Source organism: Panthera leo, chromosome A2, assembly GCF_018350215.1.
Source record: "Panthera leo isolate Ple1 chromosome A2, P.leo_Ple1_pat1.1, whole genome shotgun sequence".
Taxonomy (NCBI): Eukaryota; Metazoa; Chordata; class Mammalia; order Carnivora; family Felidae; genus Panthera; species Panthera leo.
In genome coordinates, this window is record NC_056680.1 from 52,588,509 (window position 1) to 52,609,897 (window position 21,389).

General features: G+C 39.8%; 1 protein-coding gene and 1 pseudogene across 1 annotated transcript in view; both read left to right on the forward strand.

Moving 5' to 3' along the window:
• ATG7 (autophagy related 7) overlaps positions 1 to 21,389 on the forward strand; it is a 246,123-nt gene that overhangs the window by 182,979 nt on the left and 41,755 nt on the right. The window lies entirely within an intron of this gene.
• On the forward strand, positions 7,741 to 8,288 carry LOC122213614 (annotated as a pseudogene).

Sequence of the window (21,389 nt, forward strand, 5' to 3'; positions counted from 1 at the left end):
CTGCACAGCGAAGGAAACAATCAACAAAACTAAAAGACAACCAACAGAATGGGAGAAGATATTTGCAAACTACATATCAGATAAAGGGTTAGTATCCAAAATCTATAAAGAACTTATCAAACTCAACACCCAAAAAACAAATAATCCAGTGAAGAAATGGGTAAAAGACATGAATAGACACTTCTCCAAAGAAGACTTCCAGATGGCCAACTGACACATGAAAAAATGCTCAACATTACTCATCATCAGGGAAATACAAATCAAAACCACAATGAGATACCACCTTACACCTGTCAGAATGGCTAACATTAACAACTCAGGCAACAACAGATGTTGGGGAGGATGTGGAGAAGGAGGATCTCTTTTGCATTGTTGGTGGGAAGGCAAGCTGGTGCAGCCACTCTGGAAAACAGTATGGAGGTTCCTCAAAAAACTAAAAATAGAACTACCCTACGACCCAGCAATTGCACTACTAGGCATTTATCCACGGGATACAGGTGTGCTGTTTCGAAGGGACACATGCACCCCTGTGTTTATAGCAGCACTATCAACAATAACTAAAGTATGTAAAGAGCCCAAATGTCCATCGATGGGTGAATGGATAAAGAAGATGTGGTATATATATACACAATGGAGTATTACTCAGCAATCAAAAAGAATGAAATCTTGCTATATGCATTTACGTGGATGGAACTAGAGGGTACTATGCTAAGTGAAATTAGTCAGAGAAAGACAAAAATCATATGAGTTCACTCAAATGAGGACTTTAAGAGACAAAACAGATGAACATAAGGGAAGGGAAGCAAAAATACTATAAAAACAGGGAGGGGCACAAAACAGAAGAGACTCATAAATATAGAGAACAAACTGAGGGTTACGGGAGGGGTTGTGGGAGGGGGAATGAGCTAAATGGGTAAGGGGCATTAAGGAATCTACTCCTGAAATCATTGTTGCACTATATGCTAACTAATTTGGATGTAAATTTTAAAAAATAAAAAATAAAATTAAAAAAAGAGTATGTTTTTGAGATTCATCCATACTGCTGCGTGTAGCCCCAGTTCAGCCATTTTCACCAGGGCAGAACATTTTATTGATCACATATTTGCAAACATATCCATTCTTCTGTTTTAACCATTTAGGTTGTTTTCAACCTTTGATTCAAACAATGGCCCAACAAACATCTTTGCACTTGTTCCTTGTGCACACAGTATTCACCTTTTCTCACTATTGCTGTATCCTTCATTGATCTACACAAAGAACAAATGGTTCTGTCCCTTTTTGTTTGAGAAATTCATGATTCAAGGGTGCCTGGGTGGCTTAGTTGGTTAAGTGCCTGACTTTGGCTCAAGTCATGATCTCACAGTTTGTTGGTTCGAGCCCGGCATCAGGCTCTGTGGAAACAGATCAGAACCTGGAGCCTGCTTCAGATTCCGTGTCTCCGTCTCTTTCTGCCCCTCCCCCACTAGCACTCTGTCTCTCTCTCTCTCTCAAAACTAAATAAACATTAAAAAAAAATTCATGATTCAGGAAAGTGGGTGTTTCTCTGAGAGACAGCACTTTGATTTACCTCAGGGTTTTAATTTGGAGAATGCTGTATTAAATCATCTGGGAATTTTTTTTTTCCCTCCAAATTAACTCAGGTCTTTACCACAGACCTACTGAAGTTGAAATGTCTCTGTGGGGAAGAAAAGCTCCTTTGGAGAAGCTCCTAATGACTGAAGCCCTCCACTGATTTACCACCCAGCTGTACTTAGGCAGTCTACGCACCCACACACATATCTCACTAGACTCTGGTTATGGTGCTCAAGAAAGTGGGCAGATCCTGTGAGAGGAAATGACCTTTCAGCAGAGTACCCACTGTGATCATCAGACACCACTGTGGTGCAGTCCTGGCCTGCTGGTGATACCATTTGACTTCCATCCATATCATCCCTTTTAGGCACCTGTATTTATGGCAGGTTGGCTGATTTGTATTTCTTCTGTGTTAGAAAAGGCTCATCCTCTGTAACCCCAGATACTGGGGCAATCACTTATTCTAGTATCAAACTAGATAATAGGGATCATAGCCCTGCTTTCAGTAAGATTGCATTCTGGTGCTAAAGGCTTTAGGCACATGCATTTAGAATTGTAACACCTTATATAGGCCACTTGATATGTACAAGGGAAGGGTATAGAGTGTCAAAGAGGGAAATGATTCCAGTTTGGGGACAGGGAAAGACTTCATGGAAGAGGGACCATTTCAGCTTTATCTAAAAGGGCTAACAGAGAAGACGAACAATAAGAATAGCAGGTTCAAAGGCACAGATGTTACCTTTTTTAAGTAACTGGAGAGTAGGGTGCATGTAGGGATGATGCAGAAAGGTGAAGGTTGAAAGGTAGTAAGGTAGGTAGGTTGAGACTAGACTGAGAAGCATTTTGAATGGACTTCATTCATCATGATGAGGGACCCATCATTCCTCATGATGGGGGACCCATTGAATCCTGTTAAGCAGAGAAGAGACACGGTAAGCACTGTTAGAAAAATGCCTTTGGCAGCCAGGAAAGACTTGAATTGGAAAGGGACAGCTAGAGGTCTGATCAGGAGATAAGAGGAGGCAGTAACAATAGAAAAAAGGAAGGAAAGGATGAATTTGAAGACAGCTACTCTGTCATGAATGAGCAAAATGTAGATTGATGGAGAGACCAACTATGAAAACAAGAGACAACAAAATGGAGTATAACATGGAAGTAATCGTATAAATATCTAAATAAGGTTCAGAGTTTGAGGTGCATGAAAGAAATGAGCATTAGTTAAAAGTAGAACCATTCCACGTGTTTTAACTATCATGTATTGATTTCTGCACATGCTCAAGACAGGAAAGGGGAGAAGTCTTCTGCATTTGGAATCAGGAAGCCAGCATTTAGTGTCCCTGCCCTGCTTCTTGACTGTCTTTGAGACCTTGTGCAAGCCAGTTGACCTTTCTAAGTCTGCAGTCCCTTCCATCATAAAACAGGATTTGTCTGTTGCCCCAGTATCCCTTCCAGACCTAATATCTTCCAGTCTCTTTTTCTTGCCTGATTGCCCTAGACATGCCCTATTAGCTTTTAGACCTTAATTCTAGTTCATATTGTGACTTCTCCTTGGACCTGCGGGTTACTTAGACATGTGTTGCTTAATTTCCAGGCATTTGGAGGTTTTTCTTGTCTTTCTGTTCTCGTACTTTAATTCATTTCCACAGTGGTCAGAAAACATGATTTTAATCCTTTGACATTTGTTGAGATCTACTCTATGGTTAAGAATATAATCTATTTGGGTAAATGTGCCATGTGCACTTGAAAAGAATCTATATCCTGCAGTTGTTGCCTATATAATTCTATGTTTGTCAGTTAAATTGAGTGGATTAGTCGTGTTCAAATCTTCTGTATCCTTGCTGATTTTTTGTCTGCTGATTCTGTTAGTGAGAGGTGTGTTAAAATTTCCGGTGGTGACTGTAGATTTGTCTGTATCTTTTTCTTATTCTCAGCTTTGTTTTTTCTTCAAGAACTTATAAGCTACATTATTTGATGCATAAATGTTTAGGGCAGTGATATCTTTCTGTGGCATTGACCCTTTTATCATTGTGAAATGTCTCTAGTTCTCCCTTGTGATAACTCTTACTTTAATATCTGTTCATCTAATATTGATGTAACAGAACTTCTTTTTGTTATTTGCATGGTATAAAATCAAAAGTGAATTGCTGGCTTTTTGTAGTTGTATCTATGTTTCTTAAAGTCCAATATAATAGTTTTTGTCTTTTAATTAGGTTGGTTATGCCATTTACATGTAACTACTGGTTTAGTTAGGTTTAATTCTCTTGTCATTTGTTTTATCTGCTCTGTTTTTTTTCTCCTTTGCTTGTTTTTCTTTGCCTTTATTTTACTTATTTATTTTAAATATTTTTCTTTTTTATTCTTTTTTTTAAGTAAACTCTACCCCTAACATGGAGCTCAAGCTCATGAAATTTCCAAATTAATCTATTACAGTTTCCCTCACCATTGCCCAAGTAAGCAAGAAACTTAAAACAGTGTATTCCATTTTCTCCTTACCAACTTTTTGTTATACTTGCCATATATTTTATTTCTATGTAAGTGATAAACCGCACAAACCATTATTATTGTTGTTGTTGTTTTAATGGTCAGTTGTCTTTATATTTACCTATATATTTACATTTTGTAGCTACTGATTCTTTCTTAAAATTGTATGCTTCCATATCAGAGCTTTTGCCCTTGAGCCTGAAGAACATTCCATCATATATTCATCATATCCTTTAGTATTACTTGTAGAGCAATTCTCTACAAGAAATGAACACTTGTTTTTTTGTTCTTCTGAGAGCATCTTTACTTCACATTTCTTTCTAAAGGGCATCCTCCTTGGGTATAGAATTTTTGGTTGACTTTTTTTCCTTCAGAACTTTAAAAATTTTTTACTTTGTGTATTTTTTCTTAAGAAGCCAACATTCTTTTTTTTTTTTCACTTTTTTTAAAAATTCCAGTATCGTTAACATATAGTATTGTATTAGTTTCAGGTATCTCAATATAGTGATTCAAAAGTTCTGTACATCTAGACATGACTCAGTGCTCATCATGATAAGTGTACTCTTTAAAAAAAAATTTTTTTTTAAGTTTATATTAAGAGAGAAAGAGAGTGCATAAGTAGGGAAGGGGCAGAGAGAAGGAGAGAGAAAGAATCCCAAGCAGGCTCTGCAATGTCAGTGCAGAGCCCAATGCAGGCCTCGAACTCACTAAACGTGAGATCATGACCTGAGCTGAAATCAAGAGTTTGGATGCTTAACCGACTGAGCCACCCAGGCACTCCACTAAGTGTACTCTTAATCCCCTTCACCTATTTCATCCATTCCCCCACCCATTTCCCCTCTGGTGACCATCAGTTTTCAATAGAGTCTGTTTTTGTTTGTCTCTCTTTCTCCTTGTTTGGTTTCTTAAATTCCACGTACGAGTGAAATCATATGGCATTTGTCTTTCTCTGACTTATTTCACTTAGCATTATACCCTCTGGATCCATCCATATTGTTGCAAATGGCAAGGCTTCATTCTTTTTTATGGCTGAGTAATATTCCTGTGTGTGTTTGTGTGCACGCGCACGTGTGTGTGTGTGCCACATCTTCTTATTCATTCATCTATTGATGAATGCTGTCATAATTTGGCGACTGTAAATAATGCTGCTATAAACATAGGAGTGCATTTATCCCTTTGATTTAGTGTTTTCATATTCTTTGGGTAAATACCCATTAGTAGAATTACTGGATCATATGGTAATTCTATTTTTAATTTTTTAAGTAACCTCCAAACTGTTTTCCACAGTGGCTGTACCAGTTTTACATTCCCACCAACAGTGCAGGAGGGTACCTTTTCTCTACATCCTTGCCACCATTTGTTGTTTCTTGTGTTTTTTATTTTAGCCATTCTGACAGATGTGAAGTGATAACCTCATTGTGGTTTCGATATACATTTCCCTGACAGTGAGTGGTGTTGAATATCTTTTCGTGAGTCTGTTGGCCATCTGGATGTCTTCTTTGGAGCATTGTCTGTTCATGTCTTCTGCCCATTTTTAAATTAGACTATTTTGGGGCGCCTGGGTGGCTCAGTTGGTTAAGCCGCCGACTTCGGCTCAGGTCATGATCTCGCGGTCCGTGAGTTCAAGCCCCGCGTCGGGCTCTGTGCTGACAGCTCAGAGCCTGGAGCCTGTTTCGGATTCTGTGTCTCCCTCTCTCTGACCCTCCCCCATTCATGCTCTGTCTCTCTCTGTCTCAAAAATAAATAAACGTTAAATTAGACTATTTTATTTTTTGGTGTTGAGTTATATAAATTCTTTATATATTTTAAATGATAACCTTTATATGTCATTTGCAAATATCTTCTCCCATTCAGTAGGTTGCCTTTCAGTTTTGTTGATTGTTTCCTTTGATGCACAGAAGTTTTTAATTTTGATATAGCCCCAACAGTTTATTTTTGCTTTTGTTTCCCTTGCCTCAGGAGACATATCTAGAAAAATGTTGCTATGTTCCATGTCGGAGACATTATTGCCTGTGCTCTCTTCTAGGATTTTTATGGCTTCAGGTCTCACATTTAGGTCCTTAATCCACTTTGAGTTAATTTTTAGTGTGTGGTGTAATAAAATGGTCCAGTTTCATTTTTTTTGCATGTAGCCATCCACTTTTCTCAATACCATTTGTCGAAAGGACTGTCTTTTTCCCATTGCATGTTCTTGCCTCCTTTGTTAAAGATTAATTGACCATATAATTGTGGGTTTATTTCTTTTTCATTGATCTATGTATCTATTTTTGTGCCAGTAACATACTTTATGATTATTACAGCTTTGTAGTGTATCTTGAAATCTAGGATTATGGTACCTCCAGTTTTGTTCTTTTTTCTTTTTTTTTTTTTTTTTTTCCTATAAGAATTGCTTTAGTTATTTGGGGTCTTTTGTGGTTCCATGCAAATTTTAGGATTATTTGTTCTAGTTCTATGAAAAATGCTATTGATATTTTGATAGGAATTACATTAAATTTGTTCTTCCAATCCATGTGAAAGCAATATATTTCCATTTGTTTCTATCATCTTGAATTTCTTTCATCAGTGTTTTATAATTTTCAGAGTACAGGTCTTTCAACTCTTTGGTTAAGTGTATTCCCAGGTATTTAATCATTTTTGGTGAAATTGTAAATGAGATTGTTTTCTTAATTTCTCTTTCTGATACTTAATTATTAGTGTACAGAAATGCAGTGGATTTCTCTATATCATTTTTTTATCCTGAGACCTTACTGAATTTATTTATCAATTCTAGTAGTTTTTTGATGGAGTCTTGGGGGATTTTTATATATAGTACTATGTCATCTGCAAATAGTGAAAGTTTTACTTCTTCCTTACCAGTTTGGATTCCTTTTATTCCTTTTTCTTATCTGATTACTGCGGTTAGGACTTCTAGTACTATGCTAAATAAAAGTGGTGAGAGTGGACATGTTTGTGTCCCCTGCTTTGGGGAAAAACCCTCAGTTTTGCCCCAGTAAGGATGTTAGCTGTGAATTTTTCATAGATGGCCTTTATTATGTTGAGGTTTGTTCCCTCTAAACCTACTTTGTTGAGAGTTTTTATCATGAATGGGTGTTATACTTTATAAAATGCACTTTTTTTTTTTTGCCTATGTTAAAATGATCCTGTGGTTCTTATCCTTTCTCTTATTGATGTGATTTATCACACTGATTGACTTGTAAATATTGAACCACTCTTGCATCCAAGGAATAAAACCCACTTGATCATGGTGAATGATTTGTATTAGTGTATTGTTGGGTCAGTTTGCTAATATTTTGTTTGCATCTATGTTCATCAGAGATACTGGTCTGTAGTTCTCTTTTTGTTTGTAGTATTTTCATCTGACTTTTGTATTAGGGTAATGCTGGCCTCATAGAATAAATTTGGAAGCTTTCCTTCCTCTTCTGCTTTTTGGAATAGTTTAAGAAAAATAGGTGTATTAACTCTTCTGTAAATGTTTGTTAGAGGGGTGCCTGGGTGGCTCAGTTAGTTAAGCAGCCAACTTCAGTCAGGTCATGACCTCGCGGTTTGTGGGTTCGAGCCCCATGTCGGGTTTTGTGCTGACAGCTCAGAACCTGGAGCCTGCTTTAGATTCTATGTCTCCCTCTCTCTCTGCTCTCCCCTGATCACGCTCTTTCTCTCTCTCTCTCTCAAAAATAAACATTAAAAAAAAATGTTTGTCAGAAACTCTGCCCATGCCTCTGTCGTAGAACAGCCTTTGGCGGCCTTCTCTGCAAATGGGCTCTATGGCCTGGCGTCCTCATCCCTGCCACCTGTGATCACAGGCCAAGGCCCCTGAGGAGTCACCACCAAGGTTTCCACCAGCCCACAAGCAACAGTGTGGCAGCCATCCCCTCCAGTGTCTCATTTATGGTCACCCACAACTATTATCCAGCACCACCTGGATTCCACTTCTAGTAACAGAAGTGCAGAGTATCCTGGGGATACCATCCCCCACCACCCTGGTCTCCCCAAGGCCAACCTGGGTCACTGGTGGGCAGGCTTCTTTTTTGGGAAGTCTACACTCCTATTTATGGCTACAGTATTGGAGTCCCTAAAACACTTGGAATCTCCCCAGGCCTCCAGTGGCACAGTCACCTGTGATTTGGCTCTGGAAGCCATGAAGAAGCAGCCTCATGGCCAGCCTGGCAAAGCCAACACCGGGCCCCCATCCTGAGTGGCCACCACCAGCCACCAGGCTTCATGAGGTCCTAGGTTCATCAGAGCCACTCCCCTCCTCTCCCCTTCCTCCTCTCCCTTACCCCCCCTTTCTTCCTCTTCCCTCCTCTCCCTTCCCCTCCCCTCCTCATAGACTAGAGGCTGCAACAAGCAGAAGCAGTTGGTATCTTTTGTATCAAAACAGCAAAACACCAAAAAGGAAGTTAAGAGAACCCCACTCTTTACTATCCAAGCCACATTCAAGCCTTCGTGACACCCTGTAATAGTGTGCCTTGCACCAAGTCTAAAATAAACTCCAAGAAACTAGTAAAGAAAAAAAAAGATTTGGTAGAATTCATCTATGAAGCCATCTGGTCCTGAACTTTTGTTTGCTGGGATTTTTTTTATTCCTGGTAATCGATCTATTCAAATTTTTTGTTAATCCCTGCTTCGATTTTGAGAGGTTACATGTTTCTAAGAATTTATCCATTAGGTTGTCCAGTTTATTGGCATATAATTTTCCATAATATTCTCATATAATCCTTTGTATTTCTGTGGTGTTGGTTTATTACTCTTTCATACCTGATTTTGAGTCCTCTCTTTCTCTCTCCTTCCCCCTCCCCCTCCATCCTCCTCTGTCTCTTCTCTTTTTCTCCTCTCCTCTCCTCTCCTCTTCTCTCTCTCTCTCTCTCTCTCTTTCTCTCTTTCTCTCTCTTTCAATGAGTCTGGCTAAAGATTTGTCAATTTTGTTGATCTTTTCAAAGAACCAGCCCCTGGTTTCATTGTGCGTTTTTTTGGTTCTAGTTCATTTATTTCTACTTTAATCTTTATCATTTTCTTTCTCCTACTGATTTGGGGTTTTGTTTGTTCATTTTCTAAATCTTTTAGGTGTAAGGTTAGGTTGTTTGTGTGAGATTTTTCTTGCTTCTTGAGGTAAGCCTGTATTGCTGTAAATTTCCATCTTAGAACCACTTTTGTTGCATCCCAAAGATTTTGGACCATTGTGTTTTCATTTTCATTTGTCTCTGTATTTAATTTTGATTTCCTCTTTGATTTCTTGGTTGACCCGTTCATTGCTTAGTAGCATTTTTGTTTGTTTTTAATGTTTATTATTAATTTAGAGAGAGAAAGAGAGACAGAGTATGCATGTGAGTGGGGGAGGGGCAGAGAGAGAGAGAGACAGAGAATACCAAGCAGGACATGCAGTGTCAGTGCAGAGCCTGACAGATGTTATCTGTCCTCCCCTTATCTCAGATATCCTCCCCTTATCTCACAAATCATGAGATCATGACTTGATCTGAAATCAAGACTTGGATGCTTAACCAACTGAGCCTCCCAGGTGCCCCTAGTAGCGTGTTTTTAACCTCCATCAACATTCATTCTTAAAAAAAAATTTTTTTAGGTTTATTTATTTACAAGTGGGGTAAGGTCCGAGAGAGAGGAGAAAGAGAGCGCCAAGCAGGCACTGTACTGCCAGAGCAGAGCCCAACATGGGGCTTGAACTCATGAAACTGTGAGACCATGACCTGAACCAAAACCAAGAGTCAGCCCCTTAATCAGTTGAACCAGCCAGATGCCCCAACATTTATTCTTATTGTTGATTCCTGAAAGGCAATGTGTCTTTTTTTTGTGTGTGTGTGGCTACTTTTAAGATTTACTTTTTATCTTTGCTTTTTATCAATTTGTAGGCTCTCTTTATTATCTTACCTGAGGATCCCTGAGCTTCTTCAATCTGTGGGGAAGATATGTCCTCACATTTTGAACATTATTTGCCATTTTTTCAAATTTGTCTTCTTTTCCATTCTCAAAAATTTTTTCTACCTACTGAGAGTCTTATTACATGCTTGTTAGACATTCTGACCATGCGTCAAATCTATATTACTTTCTATTTGCTTTTCTTTTGTGCTTTATTTTGGGCATATAGTATAGACCTATCTACTGATTCACTAATCCTGTCTGCTGCTGTATCTAGTCCACTGTTAAACCCATCCAGTGAGTTCTTAATCTCTGATACTGTTTTTGGAAGTTGTAGAAAGTTTTTTGGATTTTTTTATTTTTGTAGATCCTGCATTCAAATAATCTATCTTTTCATCCAGTTTTTCTGCCCTTTTTCTTTTGAAAGTTATTTTGAAATCATTGCTAAATCAAATATGTGGATCAACTCTGCTTTTAATCACTGTTTTATCTCTTGATAATTGGGGCTTTTACAGTTTTCCAGGGTGGGAGAGAATATTTAGTAAATATTTATTATATGCTAAACACTGTAAATGATAGATTTACTCCAGATTGTGTTGTAGTATTCTATAGAATATTTAAATTTGTTCAGTCAGCTAAGTTACTAGAAGACCAGTTTGATTCTTTTGAGACCTTATTTAGGGAAGATCTACTTCCGTGTCCCCTTACTGCTCAGTATGATTGATAATCTTATGGGTGGGTTTTCTGAGTTGTAAGTAAATGTTTGGTACGCTCACCTATGTCTTCTACTCTGCCTTGGCCCCAAATCCAACATCTTTCCAATAGTGTTTAATACCTAATTCCATTCACTCACAGTTCTCAGCTTCACAGCACATACTTTCTTCCCAGACTTTTACGAGTCTCAGCCATCACTCAGTAGCCTGAGAATCAGCCAAGGAGCCAAGAGCAATTTCCATGTAGATTTCTGGGTTCAGTCCCTCATGTTCAACCATTTCTACCACCTGGCTCCCCAAACCTCAGCCATCTTAGTGACATTGAACTTACATTTCTGCCTCACCCCTCTATCAAATCCCTGCTGGAGTTTCTGTGTTGGTTGCTCTTTGAGCCTGGTAACTGTTATTTTATATATTTGTCAAGTTTTTATTGTTGATGGCAGGAACATGAGACTGACACCATCTACTTTATCATAGAAATAGAAGGTAGCATTTTGCTATCTTGGTTTTAGTTACATGTTTTTAGACACCCATTTTTAAAGGTGTGATATATGGATAATTTTTATTTTAAATTTACTTCAGGGTAACTATTATTCAGTAACATTTCCCAACATTGCTATTTAGATGGGAAATGACTATTTTTTAGCTTCATCTTTATGAATGTATGAAGGTTTCAATTAGCCACTTCAGCTTTGGTGCTCACTGTATTAAGAGATAGCTTCTTTGACATTTGCTTGGTTTGAAAATTGTCTAGTGTTGAGAGTCTGCTCTGGCTTGACCCAATTTCCTGGTAAGCATAGTCCCAGTTAACAGCACATCTTGGCAAAATGGACCTATTGTCCTGGGTGACTGATTATGGCAGCCATTAGAGTTTAATATCTTTGGCCTTCAGTTTTATCTCCTGTGAAAATTCAGCCACTTCAGGGGAAGAATGGCAGAGTAGGCTGTATTAGTCATTCATATGAAAACAATTTATCAGATCCCTTCTTATAGACCTGGTTTAATAGTAGCTGGGGAGAAACTTTTGTAGTAAACTCCTTGGTGTCTGAGGCAGTGAACAGGGACATACAAGGCGGGAAAGTGTACATAAAATAGAAGGGATAAAAAAGATAAATCTTATCATTGTTTTAACCCTTCCCATGGAGCTAGGCTCCTTCAGTTATTTTATCTGTTTCCTCAAGAAGTTCTTAGTGCATTGTGATAGGAACTATGGCAATAAAGCAAAGTCTAAAATTATACAAATAGGGGCACTTGGGTGGCTCAGTCACTTGAGCATCTGACTCTTGATTTCAGATCAGGTCATGATGCCAGGGTTGTAGGATCGAGCCCCATGTTAGGCCTCTGCACTGAGCTTGGAGCCTGCTTAAGATTCTCTCCCCTGCTCACTCTCTTTCTCTATCTCTCAAATAAAGAATAAAATGATACAAATAGGGTGATAATAAAGAGTAAAATCTAAAATGATTAAGGTAGGCTGGAGATATGCCAGAAATCAGCAACATTGGTTTCTTCCTAGGGGGGCTTTTGAGTGGCTGGGCATTAAGGATGGGAGAGAGACTTCATTATGTAATCTTTTCTCCTCCTGAAACTTGAACCATCTAAATATGTTACTCTCAAAAAAAAAAAAAAAAATCAAGCATGTTTATTTTTTATCCTTCCTATAACATCCTGAGAGTAAAAGGATATTATTATTATTTAAAAATATTTTTAATGTTTATTTATTTTTGAGAGAGACAGAGTGCAAGGAGGGGAGGGGCAGAGAGAGAGAGAGGGAGACACACAATCCGCACAGAGCCCAACATGGGGCTCAAACACCAGGACTGCAAGATCATCACCTGAGCCAAAGTCAAGACGTGTAACTGACTGAGCCATCCAGGCACCCCAAGGGATATTATTTTTAAACCCTCAAAGATAATAAAAATAGGAGAGCAAACAATGGCAACAAAAAAATTGGAGTCTGGAAAGATGGCACTGTAGACTGAATGCTTGTGTCCCACTAAAATTCAAATGCTGATCACCAATGTGATGGTAGTTGGAGATGTGGGGCCTTTGGGAGGTGACTAGGTCATGATGGCATTAGTAACCTTATGAAGCAGACCTCAAAGAGGTCCCTTGCCCCTTTCACCATGTGAGGACACAGTGAGAAGGTGTGATCTATGATCTAGGACCTATGTGATCTATGATCTAGATCTATGATCTAAGAAGCAGAATGTCACCAGACACCAAATCTGCAGGCACTTTGATCTTGGACTTCTCAGCCTCCAGAACTATGAAAAATAAATGATTATTGCTTAAATTACCAAACCTGTGGTGTTTTGATATAGCAGCCCAAACTAAGACAGATGGACAGCAAGGAAGTTAAATTCTAAGCCAGCCAATAGAGAGCCAGTTGTTTCCACAGAGCTACCTGAAGGCTTGGGAGTTGGGGACAGTAGATGCATCTGAAAATGAGACTTAAAACAGGGTTGTTTGAAAGTCTGACTTAAGAGGCAGTTAGATCCCTAGCCTTTCATGCTAGCTCTGCACAATAGGACACCTGCCCACCCCCACCCCCAACTCCAGGTAGGAAACTGAAATTTTACTTTCTGGTGAGAATAAAACAGAGTTTCTGGACAAGGCCATAGCAGAGTTGAAATTAGGGTATGCAGCGCTGCAAACACGAGATTAAACAAATGTTTACATATCAAATACAGAGAGACCAAACCTTCTGCCCACACCCGGCTACCACAGCTAGGTCGTCAAGCTTAAGTACCTCCAAGACAGGGGAGAGGATTCTCTGTCTCCGGAATCTGACCACCCTGAAGAGAAAATGTCAAGAGCTCTGTGACATGACAGCTCAGCCAGATGACCATACAGGGAAATCCACAGTAGACCTCAGACAGCTTTTGAGTAACTCATTAAATAGGAGCAGAAACCAAGTATTGCCAGGCATCTAACTTGAAAGACAGAGACTAAACTAAATTTGAAGGAAATATACTGTGTCAAGAGAAGAACATTTTAGATAGTCGAAAAATTTTCTCTATTATTTATGTTCTCAATGAGTCAAAGATATTAAATTCATGAAACAACAAAGGGCCATGAAAAGTGATATTCAGATAATGAAAAAGAACTCTCAGACATTAAAAATATAATAATTTGGGGGCGCCTGGGTGGCTCAGTCATTTAAGCATCTGACTTCAGCTTAGGTCATGATTTCGTGGTTCACGAGTTCAAGCCTCTGTGCTGACAGCTCGGAGCCTGGTGCCTGCTTCAGATCTGTGTTTTCTTCTCTGTCTGCCCCTCCCCTGCTTGTTCTCTCTCTCTCTCTCCCTCTCTCTCTCTCTCTCTCTCTCAAAAATAAAACATTAAAATTTTTTTAATACTTAGTAATTTTAAAATTCAACAGGGTTAAATAATAAAATTCAGAGTGTCTTCTAGAAACTAAGACAAAAGGACAAAGAAATGAAAAATAGGAGAGAAAAGATAAGCAAAGTAGTGGATCAGGGTAGGAGTGCCAACATCCGACGACAGAAGTTGCAGAAAGAAAAACAGAAGACACATCAGAAAAAAATATAGAAGGAGTTAAAGAAAATTTCCCAAAATTGGAAGGCTCAAGATTGTAACATTCAGTGCTGTCAGCACAGAGCCCAGCACAGAACTCAAACCCATGAACCACGAGATCATGACCCAAGCCAAAGTTGGCCACTTAACCCCCTGAGTGACCCAGGTGCCCCAAAAGACTTGAGATTCTAGATTAGAAGGGTCTACTTACTACCCAGAGCAGTGAATGGCAATAACCCAACACCAAGGCCCATCATAATGAAATTTCAGAACTCTGGGTAAAAAAATCCCTACCACTTAAAGAGAGGAAAAAATAGGGTCATATATAAAGAACCAAAAATCAGAATGGTTTTCGACTTCTCAATAACTACCCCGGAAACCAGAAGCCAATGAAACAGTGCTTTCAAACCATGAAGGAAAATTATTTCTAATCTACAATTCTGTATCCAGCCAAATTGTTAATTGAATATGAAGCTAGAATAAACATATTTTCAGATACACAAGATCTCAAAAAATTTACGTTTTATTCACTCTTTTTGAGGAAACCACTGAAGGACAAATGCTGGAAAAACAAGAATAAACCAAGAAAGAGAAAGACATGGAAAATGGGAATGGGGGGATGGTACACAAGAGGGAGAGAGTCAGAGGAATCCTCAGAATAATAGTGAAGGGAAATCTCAGAATGACAGACCTGAAGCAGTAAAAGCAACTAAAACAGATCGGATCAGGGTGGAAGGCTCCAACACATTTTGTTAAGAAAGTGAAATTGCTTAAATACCTAATTTGCCTGAGCATTTATTTAGGAGATTTAGACAGTTGGCAGAAAGTTTGGGATTAAATTATGGGTAAATACTTAAGAACACAGTAAAACAAAAAAGACAGTTGTTAAGTCCAGGGAAACAACGTTGCAGAAGAAATGTAAAAGTAATCCTAGCATATTACATAGCTCACCTTGATATAACACTTAGATACTGATCAAAATGGAATTATAATTATATTGACAAGATAAAAGGAGGGGTAGGTAAGAGTTTGTGATTGTGGGGGTGAGGGAGCATTTAGTACAAGATAGCTAAATCCTCATCTACCAAATGGGAAATAGATACCTAAAGCTTAAACCTGAGGGAGGAAAATCATGAACTCAAGAAGTAGCAATATAGACATTAAAGATTTTGTACCCAATTCCTATTTCAGGAGGAGGGGGGTTCCCCACACACCACACACTTCTTTGACACAGCTGAGTGTCCTACCATTCAACTCAATTCTGGCACTATCTACCCAGAGCTAATGTCAGCTTCTACTGGTTAAAGCTTAGTCCCACAGGATTGCCCTCCGCTTCAGGTGCCAGTCACAAGTCCATGTTATTATCTGTACTTCTAACCAGTGGACTATAAATCAGCAGTTCTCATGACCCCCTCCTTGGGCTCAGTTAATTTGCTCATGGCTCACAGAACTCAGGAAACCATCTTACTAGATTACTGACTTTTTACAAAGGATATTAAAGTATATGAATCAACAGCCAGATGAAGAGATACATAGGGTGAACAACAAAGGAGCTTGTGTCCTTTTAGAGTTTGGGGCCCAGCACAGTGGCACAAAGGAGTGTTCTAGTTCACCAATGTGGAAGCTCTCTGAACCTCATCCTTTTGAGTTTTTATGGCGCCTTTGTTATATAGGAGTGATTAATTAAATCATTGGTCATTGGTTATTGATTCAATCTCCATTTCCCCAGAAATTACGGGGTGAGACTGACATTCAAAGCATTCAGAATGCTGGAAAGCACATGGTGTGGTGATGGTAAGATCTGGAATTGACTCCTGGCTCTACTATCAAAGTCACCTAACCTCTTTGAGAATAAGATAGGGGCACTAATAATCACAGGGTGATAATAGGTATCAGGCAGAATAATGTATATGGGAATGCTTTGTAACTAGAATATTCCTATTACAAGTATTGGTTTCAATTAGTTCCTTTAAGTGTTGAGTTTGTCTGTACAAATGTACCTTCTATCCCTGGTATATTAATATTATTGACTCCAGGTAGGCTTGTGTATTAGTTAAGGTATAGGTTAAAGTACTGTTAATAGGGAGATCCAAAAATATGGCAGTTCAAACAAGACAGAAATCTGTTTCTCTCTCATATAACGGTCTAGAGCTATGCTATCCAATATGGTAGCCACTAGGTACATGTGGCTATTTACATTTAAACAATTACAATTAAATAAAATTTAAAATTCAGTTCCTCAGTTGCGCTGGCCACATTTCAAACACCTAGTAGCCAGTTGACTAGAGGCTGTTGTATTGAACAGCACATAGAGAACACTTCCCTCATCACGGAAAGTTCTGTTGGGCAGCCCTGACCTAGAGGAGCGGTCCAAAACTTCAAGGGTAGCTCTGGTATACAGGGTCATCCATGGACCTGAGTTTCATGAATACTTTTGCCCTGCTATCCTCTAGTAAGACTTCATAACACATTTTTGGTGCCTTTAGTCCCTTTGGCATTATGATAAAGCCTACAGACCACCTCACAGAGTAATATTTTTAAATGTATAAGATAAAATGCATAGAATTACAATGGCAATTAATTATGTTGAAATATAATTGTCAAAGTATAAAAAAATAAACTCACGATATAGTAGTCTGTGCTTTATTAATACACCAAGTAATGATCTAGTGGCAAATCTAATGGCTACTGTAATTTCATAGTATTGATGAGTGTGTGTGATTTTTCAAGATAATCCACAACAAGTATAATGTGATATGTACATATCTGTATTTTCAGTTAGTGACAGTCATGGATATGGCAAATACTACTATGTTTTGTTCCCTACATATTAACCGAAGGAAATGCTAAGCTTCAGATAGAGGCTAGTAAAAATAAAGTTATATAGTTTTCTTCCCATCCAAGTTTACAAACTAACATTTCTATTTATGGACCCCTTGGAGGGGGTGTGGAATCCAGGGTTAAGGAGCCCTGCTGGGTGATGTCAAAGCTGGCTTGTCAATGCCAGTTCTATACTCTAGAATGTGGGAAGGGGAGAGTAAATAATTTCTCTTTTAAAGGACATGACCTGGAAGTTGTTCCCATCCCATTGGCCAGCAGGCAGTCACATGACCACCTGTAGTATAAGGCAAGCTGGGAAATGTAGTCTTGAGGGTAGCCCTTTACCTTGCTATTAAAAAGCTTGGAGGAGTTCTGTTAGTAAAAGGAAAAAGGGAAGAAGCGGTATTAGGATAAATAGCAGTCTCAGCTTGGTTCTTCAGTATGGAATTAAAACAAAAAAATTGTTTTTATTTTTAAAAAATGGCTCTTTTTTTCCTAACAGTCTGTGCACTCTTCAGGTCTAAGTCAGAAATGTGAGAAAGAATTTCACTCTTACTAACTGTGGATGGGCTTCCACAGTGTCACCAGTTCCTGAGGTATACAGTGTCTAAGGGATGTAACAAATTTGGAGCTGATGTTCCCCAATTCTGTGCATATGCTGGCAACCTTGTTATTAGTTCACAGACAACAGTTTCACCCCTCTCAGGGTGTATGTGTTCATGCTCAAAGCAGACTCAGTATGCCATTATCTGTACTGAGGGAAGCAGTAACAAATTAGGCATCTACTCCTGTCACCAGTGACCAGTAGTCTATGTGCAAGAGAGCATAAAAAGTAGGAGGCAGGCTTTTTCCAAACAAACATTCCTTGAGCAAATGCCCTTTAAAGTTTAAAATAACAACTCTTTGGGTTGTACAGGCCTTTAACTTTTTAGAGAGCTTGAAGTACCTTAACTCTTCTTATTTTATTAAAGTACCCAGATCATGGGGGGTTTTCGTTATTTTTTTTTAACTTAGTTAAATAAATAGCAGTTTTGATTCAGTACCACATGGCCAACAGCTTTTAGCTTATAAATGAAGAGTCTGAAAAGGCATACTTACAGGCGAGACCGGTTGGCTTCTGGCAGGAGTGAGGCCGAGCTGGTCCAAGCCCAGAGAGCACTTAAAGGGCCAGGCAACCCCTCATGCACACCTCTCGTCTCCATCCTGGGGGGTTCTGGTGGAACATGAAAACTCAGTATTATTTACTTTAAAGTTCCTGATTGTGAGCTCCCAAGGGGCAGGCACTGGGGTCTTCCTAGCCCCCCCAAATGCTGGTGCAATTCCCTGTACATCACAGGCGCTAGACATATGTTTGCTGACAAATCGCTTCTATTTTATGAGCATTTATAATGGCCTTTTAAATAAGTGCCATTTTAAAGTTTGCTGAATGAAGTGTGGTTTTTATTTAGTCTTAGGGTCACCATTGTTTTATTTGTTTGGCCACCCTTCCCCCCAGTCCATCGCCAGTTTAAAAATGTGATTCACCAGGAAAATATGACTCCGTTAATTGAATTAATTTTAGAGGCAACTTTTCAGGAACCTGTCTATTTCTGTAAAGTGAGATCCACTCGCAAGTGTACCATTTGGTGCCAGCACTCAAATTTTCCCTGACTCAGTTGCTCCAGTGGTGTTTCAAATGTCTTCCCATTATATCAGGCAGCCAGTGCCCCATACTTGTGAGGATTATTTACAGGGTCTTGTGATTCAGCCCAGGATCTGATAGTGATCTTGGTCGGGTGATATAAATAGTCTAGGATTTGCCAATGGCTATTTTTATAAGGGAAGCTTTCGAAGTTGATTTCTTTGAACCCAGAATGACTTTCTCCCTCTGGCTTCCCCTGTTTTCCTCTGCCACTGGGGAGATCCTCTTTTCTGCAGGCCTGTCTTTACACCTCCTCCAGCCAGCTGGTGTCTGCAGAAATCAGAAGGAAGATACGTGTTTGACACAGAGTTGCCTGAAATCCTATATCTTCACCCCCTCTCAGTATCATCTTTCTTTCATCCGGCCCAAGAATGGCACCCACCCCGCCCATCAGGCCACAGGATCTGTGGGACTAGCCGCCTTGTCTGAAATAGATACCCAGTGGCTCTCAGGCAGGACAATTCCCTACATTCATACCTGAATGTATATTTTACAATATTACTTTTTATTTGTCTTTGTAGACTTGCCCCTGCCCCAAGTTGGGGGGAAAAAAAAACCACCCAAAACGCTCAGTAGAGTTACTGTTGATGAACCAGACAGCCTCATTTGAGGTAACCCCAACTGTATGTGTGGCCAACACCCCTGCCCCAGGTGGTGCAGACTCTAGAGTGCCTGCTCAGGCCTTCCCTGAGGATGTCTTGGCCCCACGTCTCCAGAGCTCTCTTTCCTCCTTGTGAGGTACCCCTCCCCCCACCCCACACACACAGTACATGTGCTGTCAGCCAGGAGAGGCTCGCCTTGGGGTGCCACCCTCTCTTTGCATCCTTTCCCCAGGTTTTCATGCTGAAAACAGCACATTCTCAACATGAAGCAAAAATTGATCCTGCTCTTTTTCATCCTGTGTTTTTGACCATGCTGTTCTTGGCACTCAAGCTTCTAGGCTTGGGGGTAGAATTGATAGCTTCAAGTGTAATAAGTTAAATTGGTCGGCAGTATGCCATGTGTAGCCTTAGCTCCCCTGGATAATTTACCAGCATCTGTGGCTTCTCCCACCCAGTGGCCTTGAGTGTCTCCTTAACTTCACAACTGGCTTGCCTCTTGGAGCCCTGCCCCCTCCCTCCCACCCCCCAGTCAGCTCTGAGGGCTGGAGATCTTTCTTACTTCTTGGGCCAAGTACTGGAAGTAAAAGAGATTGTTTCAGTCTCTGAGTTCCACCCCAGGGTCAAGGGCACCAGAGCCTGGTGCTGCAGTCTGGCCAAAGGGACCACAAAACCAGGTCACCAGTCAGTCCATCCATGCCCTGAGCTTTGGTTCTGCCTCTGCCTGGGATTAATTGTCCCATCTCAGGATAACTATGAAGATCAAATAAGGTATTAATGCTTGAAATACTTTATGAAAGGTAGAAAGATAACAGCAAGAATAAAAAATAGTGGGTACTATTTTATGGGCATCTCTTGTGTCCCAGGTACTTTGTTTAGTGCTTTATGGGAACTATCTCATTTACTCCTGACAACTACTCTTTGAAAGTATTAATATGCCCGTTTTATAGAAAAGGGAAAGTGAGGCTCAAAAAGATGAAGTTACTGGTCAGGATGCCATACCTAGAGAAAGTGGTAGAGTCAAAATTTGAGTCTGGTCAGGGTGAGTTTAAGGCCTACGCTCTCATCTATTAAGTAGAATATTTCCCTTCCCATTTCAGGATTGGTAAGAGAAACATAATTAACTTCAGAGGTGGGAATTTACAGCATTTTGTTTGGGATATGTATTTTACCCTCCATTTTCGAGTCAACAAGCAAGTTTCTTGTGCTTAGGCCTTATTTCCGGAGCAGAAGGAACTCAGTGGTTTTCCCACTGGGAGAGGGAGACATGAGATGTGTCTGTCTGTTCCAGGAAATGCCACCCCCTCTTGTCACCCACACTGCACCACCCCAGTGCACTGACGATACATTAGCCAACTCAATGATGACTCTGTTGTGTAAGCCACTAGCTGTCAAGATGACTAAGGCTCAGACAGTGCTCCCTGCATTTCTGTTTCTGTGGTTGACAGTGGATTGAGTAGGACATTTAGGCCTGCTCTACTTGTAAGAACCTTTGGGCAGGTGAGTTCATCAAGCCCTGGCATAGCACATGGTTAGCCACAGGAGAATGAGACATAAAAGGCTTGGTTCCTGTGTGGGGTCGCCATCCTGTAGCAAAGACAGGACAGGCATTGTGACTAATCAGTGTGTGTATAACTGGCAGTGTAGAAAGAAGTGCATCCACCAGGAAAATTCAGAGAAGGGGAAGCCTCCATGAGAGTTTGATCTGGTTGCTGGTGCATATGGGTAGAATGGCAAGGAGAGTGAAGTGTTCCAGATATGAGAAACAGCCAGGCGTATCTGGTCAAGATCTCAAAACGCTTTGTTCCTGGAAGAATTTTATATAAATTGGGTTTTAATCTTAATTCAAGAAAAGGCACATATTAAAACTTGCCACTTTTCAGAGTGTTTATGTCTTAACTGAGAAGTCGTGTAATTCTGCTCAACATGTCTAAGTGTATGTTTACAAAACCTGTAACTGTCAGTAAGGGAATTTAAGGGCAGTAAGGAAGATTATAGTGGTGGTGGCTACATAGACATATGTGTGTGTTAAAACTCACAGAATTGTTGGGGCGCCTGGGTGGCTCAGTCGTTTAAGCGTCCGACTTTGGCTCAGGTCATGATCTCACGGTTTGTGAG